The sequence below is a fragment of the Callithrix jacchus genome, chromosome 1, assembly GCF_049354715.1.
Source record: "Callithrix jacchus isolate 240 chromosome 1, calJac240_pri, whole genome shotgun sequence".
NCBI classification, from domain to species: Eukaryota; Metazoa; Chordata; class Mammalia; order Primates; family Cebidae; genus Callithrix; species Callithrix jacchus.
In genome coordinates this window covers 117,288,106-117,305,364 of record NC_133502.1, presented here as the reverse complement: position 1 = coordinate 117,305,364, position 17,259 = coordinate 117,288,106, and the positions used below count along the sequence as shown (strand labels likewise).

Here is a 17,259-nt window from a genome sequence, read left to right as displayed (position 1 = left end):
ACGGATCAACGAGATAGAAAATTAACAGGGACATTTATAATTTGAAATCAGACCTGGAACAAGTAAACTCAGTGAATATTTATAGAATTCTTCACCCCAGGTCCACAGAACATACACTTTTTTTTAGTATCACATTACACCTATTTTGAAAGTGACCCCATAAATGAAAGCAAATCACTCTTCAGCACTTGCACAGCATTTGCAGACTTTTTTTTTTTTTTTTGAGACGGAGTTTCGCTCTTGTTACCCAGGCTGGAGTGCAATGGCACCATCTCGGCTCACCTCAACCTCCGCCTCCTGGGTTCAAGAAATTCTCCTGCCTCTGCCTCCTGAGTAGCTGGGATTACAGGCATGCACCACCATGCCCAGCGAATTTTTTGTATTTGTAGTAACGACGGGGTTTCACCATGTTGACCAGGATGGTCTCGATCTCTTGACCTCATGATCCACTCGCCTCGGCCTCCCAAAGTGCTGGTATTACAGGCTTGAGCCACCGCGCCCGGCCCATTTTGCAGACTTAAATGAAATATTGGTTGGCTATTTGTTTGTTATTTTCTTTCCTTATTCCTTCCTGTCTCCACTGTTAAGCACAATTATCAGCATAAAAGAGGGTTTTTAAATTTTTTTTATTTACCAGTTGTTAAATGACCTTTATTGAAATATTTTCCTTTGTGCTTCTTAACTAGCTGGGCATTCCACAGCACCACTGTTGATGTCATCTATGATGTCATGAGGGTGGCGGCCATCAACATTACAGCCCACAAACTGGGTAGTCCCCAGGATCTCTTTAATGGTTCCAGAGGGTTCTCTGGCTAAAGATCAGTGCTGCATCTGTCGAGCAATGTTGACAATCTCATTGAAAGTTATATTCCCGCTGTGTTTAATGTTTTTCTGTTTCTTTCTGTCTCTTGGTGGTTCCTTAAGGGCTTTGATGATCAGGGCAGAGGCAGAAGGCACCACCTCAATCTGGACCTGTCTGTTCTGAATGGTCGGTTTCACTGTAATCCTCAGGCCCTTCCAGTCACCGGTTGCCTTGGCAATGTCATCACCAATCTTTTTTGGAGACAGACCCAGGCGGCCAATCTTGGGGGCAAGCGCAAAAGTGGCACCGACTTCACCCCCAGTGCACCTCAGGTATACAACTCTGCTCTCATTGGGGTCGAACTTCTGCGGCATGGTGGAGGTGGCTGGTGTCAGATGAACCCAGATTCGGGATGACAGGAGAAAGTTGCACCTTGGCCTCCTCGGAGCCAAAAGCCAAAAGCAAAAGAGGTTTTTAAAACCTATTTTTAGATTGCATTCCAGCCTTGGCAATAGAACAAGACTCCTGTTCTCTTTCCCCCTTTTCTCTTTCTCTTTCTTTCTTTCTAAAAAAAAAAAATTAAATTAAACAAATAAATAAGTTAAGGTCCATTTTGGACCCAAGCATTGTGGTTGATGCCTATAATACCAGCACTTTGGGATGTTGAGATAGGCAGATTACTTGAGCTCAGGAGTTTGATACGAGCCTGGGCAACATGGAGAAACCCCGTCTCCACATAAATTTCAAAAATTAGTTGGGCATGATGGGACACAACTATACTCCCAGCTACCCAGGAAGTTGAGGCAAGAGAATGACTTCAGCCTACAAAGCAGAGGTTATATTGAGCTAAGATCATGCCACTGCACTTCAGCCTTGGTGAAAGAGCAAGACCTTGTTTCAAAAACATTTATGTTAGGCCAGTTGCTGTGGCTGATGCCTGTAATCCCACCACTTTGGAAGGCCGAGGCTGGTAGATCATGAGTATCAAGAGGTCAAGAGATTGAGACCATCCTGGCCAGCATGGTGAAACCCCATCTCTACTGAAAATACAAAACTTAGCTGAGCATAATGGTGTACACCTGTAGCCCCAGCTACTCAGGAGGCTGAGGCAGGAGAATCGCTTGAAACTGGAAGGTGGAGGTTGCAGTGAGCCGAGATTGTGCCACTGCATTCCAGCCCAGTGACAGAGTGAGACTCCATCTCAAATATATATATATATATATATATATATTTGATTATCTAATATATGATCTATCCTGGAGAAGTTTTATGTATGCTTGAGAAGAAAGTGTATTCTGTTGTTGGGTCAAAAGGATAGTAGATGTCTAAGTCATTTGGTATTTAATTTTATTTTTTTGAGGCAGAGTCTCCATCTCTCATCCAGGCTGGAGCACAGTGGTGCCGTCTTGGCTCACTATAACGTCTGCCTCCTGGATTCAGTTTATTCTCCTGCCCGTCTCCTGAGTAGCTGGGAATACAGGCGCCAACCACAACACCCAGCTAATTTTTTTTTTTTTTGTATTTTTAGTAGAGATGGGGTTTTGCCATGTTGGCCAGGCTAGTCTTGAATGCCTGACCTTTTGATCCGCCCACCTCGACCTCCCGGAGTGCTGGGATTACAGATGTGAATCACTGTGCCCAGCCAAATTAAATAAAGAACGTCTATAAAACTGTATGGCTAACATTATACTTAAGACTGAGAAACTCAGAGCTTTCCTAGTAACATTAGGAAGAAAGCAATTGTTCCCCCCCCATGACTCATTTTCAGTGTCATACTAGAAGAAAATAAGAAAAGAAAATGAAAAAAAAAAGTGATGAGAATTGAGAAGGAGGAAATAAAACTGCTTTTGTTTACAAATGACATGATTGTAAACTATCTGAAGGAATCAAGAAAAAAATCCCTGGAACTAATAAGCAGTTATATCAAGGTTTCAGGATAAGTTTACTACAGAATTGTTTCTATATATCACCATGAAAAAGTAAAATTGGAAATTTAAAACATGATAACATTTACATTACCAGCTCTCAAAATGAAATATTTAGGTACAAATCTAACAAAATATGTACAAGATCTAAGTGATGGTTAATTTTTGGTATCCACTTGACAAAAATAAGGGATACTCAGTTGGCTAGTAAAGCAGTATATATTCTCAAATCATCCATAGGCCCTTAACCTATTCTGTGTCCTCTGAGGGGAAACTCAGGTGGTTTTGCTTTTCCTTAGAGTGATTAAGCCTCCATAGGTGCATCTTTGAAGACATTTCTGAAAGATTGGCATGTGTTGTTAGACTGGAGAAGATCTTCCCTCAGTGTGGGCAGACAGGATCCAATCATCTGCTGCCCAGATGAAACAAAAATGTGAAGAAAGGGGTAATTCTTACTCTTTCTGTTACAAAGCCAGGACACTCTTCTACTACTCTTGGGCATCAGGACTCCAAGTTTTCTAAAATCTGGGCTCCAGGACCTGCATCAGTGACTCACTAGGTTTTCTGATCTTTGTTCTTAGAATGAGAGTGACACCATTATCTTTCTTAGTTCTGAGGCCTTTGGATTTAACTGTGTGGCCCTACCATCTCTCCTGGTTCTCCAGCTGCTGGACAGCCTATCGTCGGACTTCTTAGCTTCCATAATTCACTGAGCCAATTCTCCTAATAGATATTTTCTCATATTTCTTTCCATATATATAAGATTTCTTAAAAATGTGTGTATGCATTTATATATACATATACATTTATAGATATATATACATACACACATATATAAACACAATCAAAGATATCATATATACATATACACATGTATGTTTGTGTGTGTACACGTATGTGTGTGTATATATATATATATATATATATATATATATATATATATATATAAAATCCTGTCTCTGGAGAGTTCTGAAAAAAATATGATAAAAACTCTAAAATTAAAAAATTTTTTTTAGTTTATACATAAATTCATTTTTTAAAAAATAATTTCAACCTTTATTTTAGATTCAGAAAGTACATGTACAGGTTTGTTGTGTGGTTTACTGCAAGATGCTGAGGTTTGAGATATGATTGATCTCATTACTCAGATAGTGAGCATGGTACCCAATAGTTAGTTATTCAATTCTTGTCCTCCTCCACATCTCCCCCATCTAACAGTACTCAATGTCTATTGTTCCCTACTTTATTTCCATGTATACCTGATGTTTAGCTCCCACTTTTAATTGAGAAAATGCAGTATTTTGTTTTGTGTTTCTGCATTAATTCACTTAGGATAATGGCCTCCAGCTGCATCTGTGTTGCTGCAAAGAACATGATTTAACTAATTTTATTACTGTATAATATTCCATGATGTATATGTGCCACATTTTATTTTTCTTTCTTTTTTGAGACAAGGCTTTGCACTGTTGCCCAGGCAGAAATGCAGGGGCACAGTTATGGCTCAATGTAGCTCAACCTCCCAGGCTGAAGTCATCCCCCAATGTCAGCCTCCTGAGTAGCTAGGATCTAGTTGCATGCCAACACACTTAGCTTGTTTTAAAAAAAAATTGTAAAGACAGGGTCTCACTATGTTGCCCAACCTCGTCTTGAATCCCTAGATTAAAGCAATCCTCCTTTCTCAGCTTCCCAAAGTGATGAGATTATACATGGGAGCCACCATGACTAGCCTATATCACATGTTCTTTATTCAAACCACCCTAATGGGCACCTAGGTTGATTCCACGTCTTTAATATTGTGAATAGTGTTGCAATGAACACAGGATGCATGTATCTTTTTGGTAGAACGACTTATTTTCCTTTAGGTATAGACCCAATAATGATATTGCTGTGTCCAATGATAGTTCTGTTTTAAGTTCTTTGAGAAATCACTAAATTTCTTGTTGCAGTGGCTGAACAAATTTATATTCCAACCAATTTCTTTTCTCCACAGCCTTGCCAGCATCATATTATTATTATTATTTTACTTTTTAATAATAGGCATTCTCACTCATTTGAGATGAGATGACATCTCATTGTGGTTTTAATTTGCATTTCTCTGATGATTATTGATCTTAAGCATTTTTTCACGTTTGTTGGCTACATGTACATCTTCTTTTGAGAAGTGTTTGTTCATGTCTTTGGCCCAATTTTTAATTAGGTTCTTTTTTTGCTTTTTGAATTTCTTTTATTTCTTTTTTTTTTTTTTGAGACGGAGTCCTGCTCTGTCACCAGGCTGGAGTGCAGTGGCACAATCTTGGCTCACTGCGACCTCCGCCTCCTGGGTTCAAGTGATTCTTCCGTCTCAACGTCCCAAGTAGCTGGGACCACAGGCACATGTCACGACGGCCAGCTAATTTTGTTTTGTTTTGTTTTTTTAGTAGAGACAGGGTTTCACCATGTTGGCCAGGATGGTCTCAATCTCTTGACCTTGTGATCCGCCCACCTCGGCCTCCCAAAGTGCTGGGATTACAGGCCTGAGCCACCGCGCCTGGTCTGCTTTTTGCATTTCTTAAGTTCCTAAGGGTCTACTATTCAGAATGTATATTATATTCTTCTCAGATACACAGTTTCTGAATATTTTCTCTCAAAACTATGAAATCAAAGAACTAAGTACATGGATAAATGTCCCATATTCATGAATAGAAAGACTCTGTATTGTCAAAAGGGAAATTATTCTCAATTTGACCTATATATTCAAAGCAGTCCCAAGCAATCTTCCAGCAAATTATTTTATGTAGATCAATAAACTAACTCTAAAGTTTATATGGAGAATGAAAAGATCCAGGATAGTCAACACAATATCAAGGAGAAAAAATTATGTCAGAGTAGTGACACTACCCAACTCAAAGATTAAAATGAAGCTACAGTAAATAAGACAGTGTGATACTGCTAGCAGAAAAGAAAAATAGATCAATGGACCAGAAAAGAGAGCAGAGAAATAGACTATGGAGACATAGTAAACTGACCTGTGACAAAGGAGTGAAGGCAACACAATGGAGAAAAGACAGTGCTTTCAGTAAATTGTGCTGGATCAGGTGGACATACACATGGCAAAAAAAGAATATAGACATAGACCTTACACCCTTCACAAAGATTAACCCAAAATGGACCATAAAACTGAATGTAAAACTTGAAACTATGAAACTCCTAGAAGGTAACATAAGAGAAAATCTAGATAACCTCGTGTATGGCCATGAATTACCATCAACTTCAACAGGAATATATACAAATTGTAAATATATATGCACTCAACATCAGAGCACCTAAGTTCATAAAGAAAATGTTCACAGATTTGAAAGACGACATAGGGAACTATAATAATAGTAGGAGATTTCAATAGCCCACTTTCAATAATGTATGGAACTTTCAGATAGAAAACCAACTAAGACACAGCAAGTTTGAACAATTCTATAGACCTAGTGGACTTATGCAGATGCAGAATTTTTCACCCAATGAGGGAAGAATACACAGTCTTCTCAATGTATGTGAAACTTCTCCAGAATAGAATACATGTTGGGACACACAATGAGTCTTCACACCAATTTAAAGATCAAAATCATCTTTTATGACCACAGTGAAATGAAATTAGAAATCAATAAGAACATTTTTACAGGTGATAGAATACTTTAAATCCCCTTTGATTTCCTCTTTGATTCACAGATTGACTGTTCCAAAGTGTGTTATTTAGTTTCTAGATATTTGTAAGTGTTGCCATATTCTTGCTTTCATAATTTGACAAATTGGTTTTTCAAATTTTGGATGACCGTCTTATTACAACAAATGCAGGCTTCCAATTTTCAGATTGCTAAAGTATTAATGTGGACAAAAATTTCAATACCATATAAAATATTTAGAGAGATATTCCTTTTCTTTCTTTGACATATTTCTGACAAATACACTCATTAAAGTTAGAAAACAGGTTTACAGAGTATCACTAAGACACATAAATAATAACTGTAATATAAGCAAATATTCTGAAATATACACTTTCCCTTATTCTTTCCAAGGGAAAGTGCCCAAACCTGAGCTATCTGGGTCATTAGGGAAATGTAATATATGCATTACTTTAAAAATTAGGCATGGAGTTAGAGCATGATTAATGAGAAATGAGTGTTTTCACAAGAAGGAAAGGGGAGTGGATGCTGGAGGGTAAAGAGCAGTTGTCCACTGTAGTGAATTTGTTTGTATTAGGCATATGAAATGGAAATATGTGATATAAAATAAATTAATAATACAATATTAACATTAATGCTCTTACCCTAAAGAGTAACATTATATTTTGTATTTAAAGTGCACTGAAATTTGCTTCCTTGTTGTCTCAATTAACAAAGTATAAATTTACTTCATCTGTAGTATGTCAGGAAAAACACTGACAAGAAATATTTTTCTAGGCTAACAGATAATTTAACTCTTAAAACTATACCAAGTGGTCCTGAATCACCTGGAAAACTCTCAGGTGCCTCAAACAGAAGAAACATTTCTCAATCCATGATTTATTGCTGTTTTCCTCATTTCTTTAGGATGCCATGGTAAAATTTCCTGTATGTCAAAATTTCAATTTCATAGAAGTGGTGAGTTGTCAGTTTGAAAGTAGAAATATATTGTTATAGCTATTCATTGTTCTCATGTATAATACTCTAGTCTGACACCAGTTCATATATTTAATACTTCATTTTTTTAACAAATATTTAGTGGCCCTATTTGCTAAGCAACTTACTCGATGTTGACAATGCAAAGATCAATGAGACCATGTGAGTGCCATGAATAAAGATATGTTGATTGTAGAGGTTGCATTTGGGAAACTGTGTCAGATGTGCTAAGAGTAAGAAGTGATGATGTTGGGACCAAATACTGAAGGATCTAAGTTATGCTAAGGACTTTAGAATGTATCTGTTAGAATGAAGGCTTGATTGAGGTTTTTAAGTAATGGATAACAATACCAGATTTGTGTTTACAAAGATGCTTCCTTGGGAATTTATTAGAGAGGAAGCAAGCTGGGAAAGGAATTGAAAACCCGTTATGTGCCAGGACCTGAGGATATAAATATTAATAAGGCTCGATCTCAGCCTTCAAGGAATTTGAAGTTGTGAAGAAAATACACTTTTATAAATGCAAATTTAACAATGCCTTTGCTAGAGGAATAAAAATGAAAGGGAGAGTAACTAAATGCCTAAGTGTCTCTGGTGTGTGTGTGTGTGTGTGTGTGTGTGTATGTGTGCAGTCCTAGTGGGTACCAGAGATTCATGGAGATGGTGTATGGTCAGAGCAGATACCCAAAAGTAACACGAGTTGGAGCTTAAAAGTCAGAGAATAGAATCATAAGGGAACAAGGATTTGAATTAAGAACTTTCTCAGCAAAGATAATAGCCTATGTAAAAACAACTAGATATGAGAAGGAATAGAGACTTAGAAATATCAAACAGTTAGCTTTTACTGAATCAAAGTAGAGTTGTGGGGAAAACAGTGGGAGGCTGTTGTTTTTTGTTTCTTTAAAAAAAAAAGCCAACAGGGACTAGAACAGAAAATGTCACTATCCTAGTGAATTTTTTTAACTAGAAAATAAGGGACCTTTGTAGGATTTTATGCAGAAAAATAGACATTTTAGAATGATATCTCTGCTGACAGAAGTGGCCAAAAATTGAAGCCAATATACAGTAAAGAAACAAGAGATGATGAGAACTTTAACTAGATGTATAAAGAAAAAAACAGGGAAAGAATATATAAATTCCGAAGATATTTACAGGGTAGAAATTACAGTATTTGGTAATCTCTCAGATGTGAGGTTTTAGGTAAGAAAGAGGATTTCAGATGTGGGCAAAATGCAGAAATTAGCAGTCACTTGTAATGAAAGCAAACAAGCGGACGGGAAGCAGAGGGGTGGTAAAGATTATTTATTATTCAGACACACTGAATTTGAAGTGCCAATATGATATAGCCAGGAGGCACAAAATATTAAAATTATGAAGTACAGCAAGAAATTGAGTTTTATATATAAATCTAGGATTAATGTTTAAGTCCCTGACTTATTCCAGTCTACCGTCTTGTCCCTCATCCTAGCTAACTTCAATGAAGATTCATACAGACGGGTCTTAAGGGCAAAGCTTGGCCAATGAAAGAAGTCCTGGACATATACAAGGATTCCACTTCCTGTTAGCAATACCCCATTGAGATTTGGGTATGATTCAGGATCTACTTGACATGTGCCCTAAGGCCTGGGGTCATTGAAGCAGTGTTTGCTTCCCTAGATCTTCCTCCGTGATCACCATGCTCAGTATTTTTGCCAAGTCCTTTTCATAGCTAATGTAGTTGATAAATTTATGGTGGAAGCACTAGCGATGATAATACATGCAATGTTATATTTAAAGGTAGTCTAAATCTAGCTTTCTAGCTTAAAATCTACTGCTTCTTGAAATTTTCTAAATTCAGAATTGTTCTCATTATATTCCATTTCACATATCCTAGATTGCATATTATATAATTATTGAATGCAGACAAAATTGTACTAAATTCTAGGAAAATCATGGTGTCGGCCTTACACAAAAATGTAGATATAAAAACAAAATTAGACCATTAATATAAAATGTACTTAGATATATTTGTAAGTAATTAATTTCAGAGTAGAAATGGCCCCTTTCAATAGTTCCCTTTAAAGTCACCTTCTTTGCATGAGTTTTTTTAAAAGTGTTTTTTATTTGTTTTATGCACATGAAATGTGTTATTTTATTTATTAGATTAATATAAATAATCAGTTTGGTGCTCTGAATGTTTTAGTATTATTTAAAAGACTAAAAACTGTTTATTAAAAAGTAAAATCTGCTGTGAGATATTCCTCAAAGAGATTCAAATGTAGAGGGGCCAGGGCAATCCCAGAAGCCCAAGTAAAAATCTATATCCAAGAATTTCTGTCTCTGAGCAGGAAAAAAAGGAAGTCTATTAATCTTCCTAGTACAGAAAATAACTAGCTTTTAGCATTTAGAAGACTACTATGTAGCATTTTTCATGTTCATTCTAAATTGATATAACTGTAATAGTGGGTAGTTATACAGATTTATAACAGACTGGATTGGACAGTCTTAGGGGTTGCAAAATCTATAGAGTGGGCACCAACCTACATGGTATAGATATTCTAGATAGAATTCTTGTAAGTGGCTGGATTTAAATAACTTTTACATCTTCTTTTAAGTCCAGGGTTTTAATATATAATATTATGAGTGATTGCCTTCATTGCTGTATTGACTTGACACTACATGAAGCAAACTTTCTTAGTCAGAATGCCCAGAAATTATGATGAGGAACATTGTGGGTAGACAAAGAGGAAAGCAGAAGTCTAATGTAGAAAATATCAATAATGTAATATAGAAGTGTAATGAATTGATCTTTAGTAACTGAGAGGAGTGAAGAAACTGTCAGAAGCCATAGTTCTTTAAAGACAGAAGGTAAATTTACTCTTCAAACAGCAAGTACAATTAGAAACAAGTTGAGACTATGCCCTATAAAAGGGTAAAAAAAGAAAAAAAAACACTTACTGATTAATTCTTTCTCACACTGCTATGAAGAAATACAAAGATTGAGTAATTTATAAAGGAAAGGGGTTTGATTGACTCACAGTTCCACATGACAGGGGAGTCCTCAGGAAACTTACAATTATGGCAGAAGGCACCTCTTCATAGGATGACAGAGTGTTCAATGAGGGAGGATGCCCCTTATAAAACCATCAGATCTCATGAGAACTAATTCACTATCACAAGGACAGTGTGGGGGAAACTACCCCCATGATTGAATTATATCCAACTGGTCCTCCCATGACATATGGGGATTATGGGAACTACAATTCAAGAGGAGATTTGGGTGGGGACACAACCAAACCATATTACTTGCCTAGTCATTTTCAGGATATAAGCCATAGAACTAGTCTCTAGAATTCATTCTCTTAGCCTTTTAGTTATATTTTGGTGTGGGGTGAGGGGGCAGTGGGAGAAGTTACCATGTACATTTGTGGTAGAAAACATGTTACTTAGAAGAATAAGTTCTTGCCAGAATAAATTCCAAAAGACATTTTTCATCTGGGATGTTATATAAAAAAATGTACTCTACAATGCTCTTTATCACAGCTTTGTGTTAAATGACAAGTTCATTTCCAAATGCCTATTTATTTCTTATAACATTCTTTAGCAAAAACTGAGGATATAACCTCAGAAAGGACCTCAGAGAGAGAAGGTGATATTGCATGAGACTAATCACTTGTAATCTAAGTACAACTAACTCAATCTAAGAGAATAATTTAGAGTTGAATTGCTTATTCCTTTGATTATATTCTCTAAATAACAGTCTCAGGCAGACTTTTGGTAAAATATGACAGTGCATTCAATAATATACTCTGTAAATGTTTCAAGTTTTGTATTCCATGTTGTTGATGAAAGAGTAATCCATACCCCTTATAACATTGAAATTGGAAATGGAGCCGGGCATGGTGACTCCTGCCTGTAATTTCAGCACTTTGGGAAGCCCAGGTGCAGGGATTGCTTGTGCCCAGAAGTTCAAGACCAGCCTGGGCAACATGGCAAAATTTTATCTCTATAAATTGAAAAATACAAAAATTTGCCTGATATGGTGGTGCACCTATAGTCTCAGCTACTTGGGAGCTGAGTTGGGAGGATCATTTGAGCCTGGAAAAGTCCAGACTGCAGTGAGTTGAGGTCATGCCACTGCACTCCAGCCTGGACTCTGTCTCAGAAAAAGAAAAAAAAGAAGAAAAAGAAAGAAAAAAAGATAGAAAGGGAGAGTGAGAAAGAAAAGAAAGAAAGAGAGAAATTAGAAATGCAGCCAGAGTTGTACTATGTGACTACTAATACATTTTTGGTAAATATATATTACCAAATACATAGTGCCTATTTCTAATAAAAATTAGTAAGAGGCTACATACCAAAATTCATTTTATTGTGATAACAGATTTATTCACTGCAGAAGAGATAAAGTGGTAAATAATTTAACACACGATTTTAACAAATATATCTTGCTAAGCATTTGAATTTGTTGTAATTATGTTTAGCTATTTCTCCTAGAAAGAATTGCCAATAGTTACTCCTCTTAACCTAGCCTGATTTAATCTAGATGCACTTACCCTATCCTTACACCTGCTTCACAAATGGTTTTTGTTCTAGCTGGCTCTGGCTCCTTCATTTCCTGATAGTACACCTGCTTTTTGACACCTTAAGGTATGGGAACCAAGCCATTAACTTAATTACTCCACTTTTATCTATCTCGAGGTGAGTTTTCTCAAGCCTGGAACAGTGTTAACTTTTGGTAAGATCTGACTGCTGCTGGAATTAGTCTTAAAAGCAAGATCTTGACTACTACACATACCTTCTAGTTTCTAATCATTCTTGTGGCTATATATTCACTCAACACTAAATGAAGTTTAATAAATATTCATGAAACACATTTACAACCTCCACTTCATAAGGATTAATACAAAGCAAAAAAGAAAAAAAATTGTCAGTGATGGACTGTAAAGTTTGCTTTCTTTTCCTGCCTGCCTCGAGCTCTGGCATTTTAACTTTTCTCTCTTACCAAACTGAATTCCTTTACCTTCTCAAGGCAAACTTAAAAATCCTTATGAAACAGAAAAAGGCAATTCTGAAAGATTTACTTTCCTAATCCAACACATTTTTAAGGGAGATGTATTTTGAATGTCGCTTTGTAATATTTTTAATGAGTTGACCAAAGGCATTTTTTTTGTTTGTTCTGGTGGTTGTTTCATTTTTGTTTTCCCATACAATGTAATCACAGTATGTTTCAAAGAGCCATTTTTATTTTTTAAATTTCCTTTCCTAGAACTGGAGAAAGTAGAATAACGTCACACTATGACCATCTTCACCTGACACCTCTGATAAGAGTTTACCATACATTCTTATTTTGTTGGGAGGGGTTTTCTGAAGAAAGTGCTTATTCCACTTTACAATTACCTTCGTCAATTTATCACAGAAAAATTGCTTTTATTCAGTAGATAGTATTTTAAAGGCTGGTCTTTGCCCCCTTTTCTTCTACTGAACTCTCCATAATGATTATAAAATGTGAGCTAGTTCTCTTTTTCTATCAATATTTTATCATTCAGTACCTGTGAAAACCATTCCCACTTTACTAAGCCCACTCAGGATGTGATGTGTTTTGAACTAAAGTACTTCTAAATATCAAGCAAATGGCATACAAGGGCACACAGTTATCAAATACTGCTGTTCACTGCCTAACACAGAATGTAAGCTACAAACTAACATTTCTAACCTTTACGCAAATAGGCATAACAGATAAAAACCGTTTCTAAAATGTATTAAATTTCTATTGTTCCTCTGTAAGATTTTTCCCTCCTCATTCTAAATACAGCTTGGCAACTTGGATCACATAGGAATTGTCCTGAATTTAAGACTGTATTAAGCAGTTTTGGTATACTGTTAGAAACAAAATTAATATATTTCATACATATTGCCTTTTGTAGTTAAGAAGAAAATTAATATCTTTAATACATATTGCCTTTTGATTTGTTTTCACATTTGATTTTCTAACAACTCAACCTAGAAAGAGCTTTCAAACTGTACATCTATTCTAGGGCATTTAAGAAGTAGGGGTAAGGGTGAATTGGGAGCAGAGCAGAAGTTAGGAAAGAGGGGAGGTCTGAGGCTTGGGGTTTGTGTGTAGGTATTTTCAGTAAGATCCTTTAGTGATTCTGTTGGACATTCTAAACTGGTAACAAATCGATGTCCCACATGGTAGCTGTCAAAATATGGCTCTCCCATCAGCCTCACCTTACCAGATGAGATCTATTGAAAATTCAGGTCCCCAGATTCTACCCAGATGTAGTCCATCAGAAAGCCTGGGGCTTTGCTGGCTTAATCAAACACTCCAGGAGATTCTGACGCATGTTGAACTTTGAGAGCCGCTAGTCTAAAGCCCTAGTTATCACAAATTTCTTAGGGATTAGAGGAATTGTGTTAGCATCTGGGTTTCTTCCAGGCCTAACAAATCAGTATTTCACAAAAGAGAGAGAAATCTTTGCAACCAAATGGTTTTAAAACTCTACAGATGATTCTAAAGCATGGTAAAGTTAAAAACCACTGATGTAGTTGAATTTTTAAAGCTTATTTTTCTTGTTTCTCTTTCTTTCTTTCGATCTTTATTCTTTTTTTTTTTAGACAGGGCTTCACTCTGTCACCCAGGCTAAAGCGCAGTGGCACAATCACAGCTCACTCCTGCCTCAAACTTCCTGGGCTCAAACAATCCTCTAACCTTGGCCTCCTAAGTAGCTGGAACCACAGGCACAGGCTACCATACTCAGCTATTTTTTTGTAGAGATGAGGACTTCCTATGTTTCCGAGGCTGGTCTCAGATTCCTGGGCTCAAGTGATCCTCACACCCTGGCCTCCCAAAATGCTGGGCTTACAGGCGTGAGCCATTACACCAGGCCTATAAAGCTTATTTTCAATGAACTAAAGTTTCTGAATTTTCTGGCTCTTGTCCCATTCAGTCTCCCCTCCTGATATTTCTGCTATCCTTCCTCTTATCCCTACATTTTAAACTTCGGCTATGATACCCTGAATTCCACAGCATTCCCTAATATGCATGAAAGTGAAGCCACTATGACTTTAAAAAAACTAGACCTTTTAGAAATCTTTACTAAATTATTCCTATGGGAATAGGAATTATAAGCACAATAGTTAGCTTTGTAAGGTGGAAATTAAGTGAAAGGGGACAGGAGGAAACTTTGTGTTAGATTAAAAATTTTCACTATCTTGACTAGAGTGATGGTTACATAGTTAAATGCTTTGTGGAAACTGCATTTCACCATATTTAAGTTTTATGTTAATATTAAAAAAAAAGGGAAGGAAGAAAAAAAGTACACTCCCTTCACGCATGCCTCTCCTCCACTCTGCCCAGTCCCATGAGCTCCACTGCTCCTCATTATTCCCAGGACTTTACAGCTTTGCTTTTCCCACATCCTCAAACATCTTTCAGGAAATAACTCATATAAAATCTAGTAATAAAAATATTTCTATGAAAGGGCTCATAAATCAATCTGCCATGCAGAGCTTGGACACACATTTCACAGGACACGCCTCATTGTTTGTTTTTTTTAACTGTGGTAAAAAATGCATAAAGTCAAACTTACAGTCAAGCATTTTTATGTGGACATTTGAGTACTGCAAAGTATATTTACATTATTGTGAATCTTCTAGAACTCCTTTATCTTGCAAAACTAAAATTCTATACTTATTAAGCACTAATTTCCTTTCTGCTACCTCCCCATCCTTAGCAATCATGTTTTTACTTTCTGTTTCTGTGATTTTGACTCTTAAATACTTCATAAGAGTAGGATCTGGAAGTATTTGTCATTTTCTGGCTGTCATATTTTACTTATCATTATATCCTCAAGTTTTATCCATGTAGCATGTAACAGAATTTTCTTCTTTTATAAGACTGTATACTATTTCAGTATATGTATTTACTACATCTTTTATATATTCATCTGTCTATGGATATTTAGGTTCAGTTACCGTTTTTTAACACCCTGTACAAAACTTCTTTCTACTTCTTCAAGAAATTTCATCTCTATTCAAATATCTCTGCCAGAAACTCACCAGTTGTAAAATAGCCATATCCTAAATTTCATTTGTATTTCAGCTGAGTCCATTCTCTTTTTTTATGCATTCTCCTGCTTAAAGGTTGACACACAAAAGCCACTATTAATAGGTACTTTTGATTCCCATGTTCAAGGTCAAATGGTTAAAAAGAAACATGAGTTCAGAACAAAAGGTTTTATAACATCTATTTCAGTACATTTTTTTTCATGACATTTAATTTTAAGCTTTGCACTGGCAAGTAACTCCCCCATACCCATTGCCCTTAATCAATTAAACATCTTATTTTTCCCAAAATTCATTTCCAAATATTAGCATCACAAACATCAAAATTTGTACCATCCATTTTGCCCATCTCAAATCTATTCTTTACATTTTGGCCAGAGTGTTCTATCTAAAGGTCTAATATGACTACATCTCTCCTTTGATCAAAAATACTTAATAGCTCTTTGTCCAAAATCTAAAACCTACATATCATTTTCAAGGACACTTGCGATGTGATCTTTCTTTTAATATTACTGACTTGTTTCTTGAATGTTACCACATTATTGTGTACTCCACTGTGTGTGGTGTTCCTCCTTTCTCACCATGCCCTTTTATGTTGTTGATCTTTTGCTCTTTCTTGGCTCCCTGTAGAATTCCTTCTCCCACACATACTGCTAGCTAAACTCTATGCATTGTTCAAGAAATTTAAGCTTTCCTTATCAGTTTTGTCTCCTGCATTTCAAGTGAATACTGATCTTCCTCAGCCATCACCATTAACACCCTGATTACTCCTTGATTTGTAACTAGGCTCCAATACCAGCAGACTATGGGGAAATAAAGAAATACCCACCACAACAGGATGAGTACATACCAAAATGTGAAATGAGACATGATTCTATACACAATAAAATATTTATATAATTATTATTCATTTAATACCTGTAGAGACTTGGGAGTATATATTGTGAATGGATTATAAAGCAATTATACTAGGGAAAAAGGAAAATGTTGATGGATTCAGCTAAATTATTGATATGGAAAGATGGCCCAGATATTCTGAATTTAGCGTATATCACCATGAGCAGCTAAGCTAGCAGTATCTCTATTGCTTAATTGATTGGTTGACTAAAATGTAGGCCCATGGTGGCTTGCATTAAAGGAAGCTGAAGTGCTGAAACTTCTTTGGTAAACTGTAAATAAAGGAATAAAATAGCTCAAAAGATAGAAAGGAGGAAATAGACTTAACATGTTCACCTTACGACGCACATGTACCACAACGTCTGTTTTCTTCTTGATACCAACACCAGTGGCACTGCATTAGAATTTTTTTTTTTTTTACTGGTCTATAAATTCTAGAAGAGGTTACAATTATTCAGCAACTTTATTTCCAATGCCTACTAACTGCCTGGCAAATTATTTTATTTATTTTAAGTGAAGAACCACAGTTTTCTTTTATTGTTAATTCAACCCATATTATTTAATATTTTGTCAAATATTAATATATTATTGATGACAAACACATAGTACTATTTAATTATATTAATAATATATGTCAGTTGTTATTCTGCAATTTACTTTTAAATTCATTATTTGGAATTTATATCTGTTTTATTAATAGTAATTGCTGCATATATATTACATTATATTAGTATATTTCATTGAACTTCATTTATTTTTTTTCATTTAAATTGTTTCTAGTTTACCCTACAATCAAAAATACTTCCACTTTGGGAGGTCAAGACAGGAGGACTGATTGAGGGCAGGAGTTTTAGATTAGCCCAAGCAACATAGTGAGACCCTGTCTATACAAAAAAGTTTTAAAATTAGCCAGGTGTGTAGTGTGTGCCTGTAGTCCCAGCTACTTGGGAGGCAGAGCTGG

General features: G+C 36.0%; 1 pseudogene; it reads right to left on the bottom strand.

Moving 5' to 3' along the window:
* Positions 1 to 632: 632 nt before the first annotated feature.
* Positions 633 to 1,176, bottom strand: LOC100895475 (large ribosomal subunit protein uL11 pseudogene; annotated as a pseudogene).
* Between the last annotated feature and the right edge of the window lie 16,083 nt (positions 1,177 to 17,259).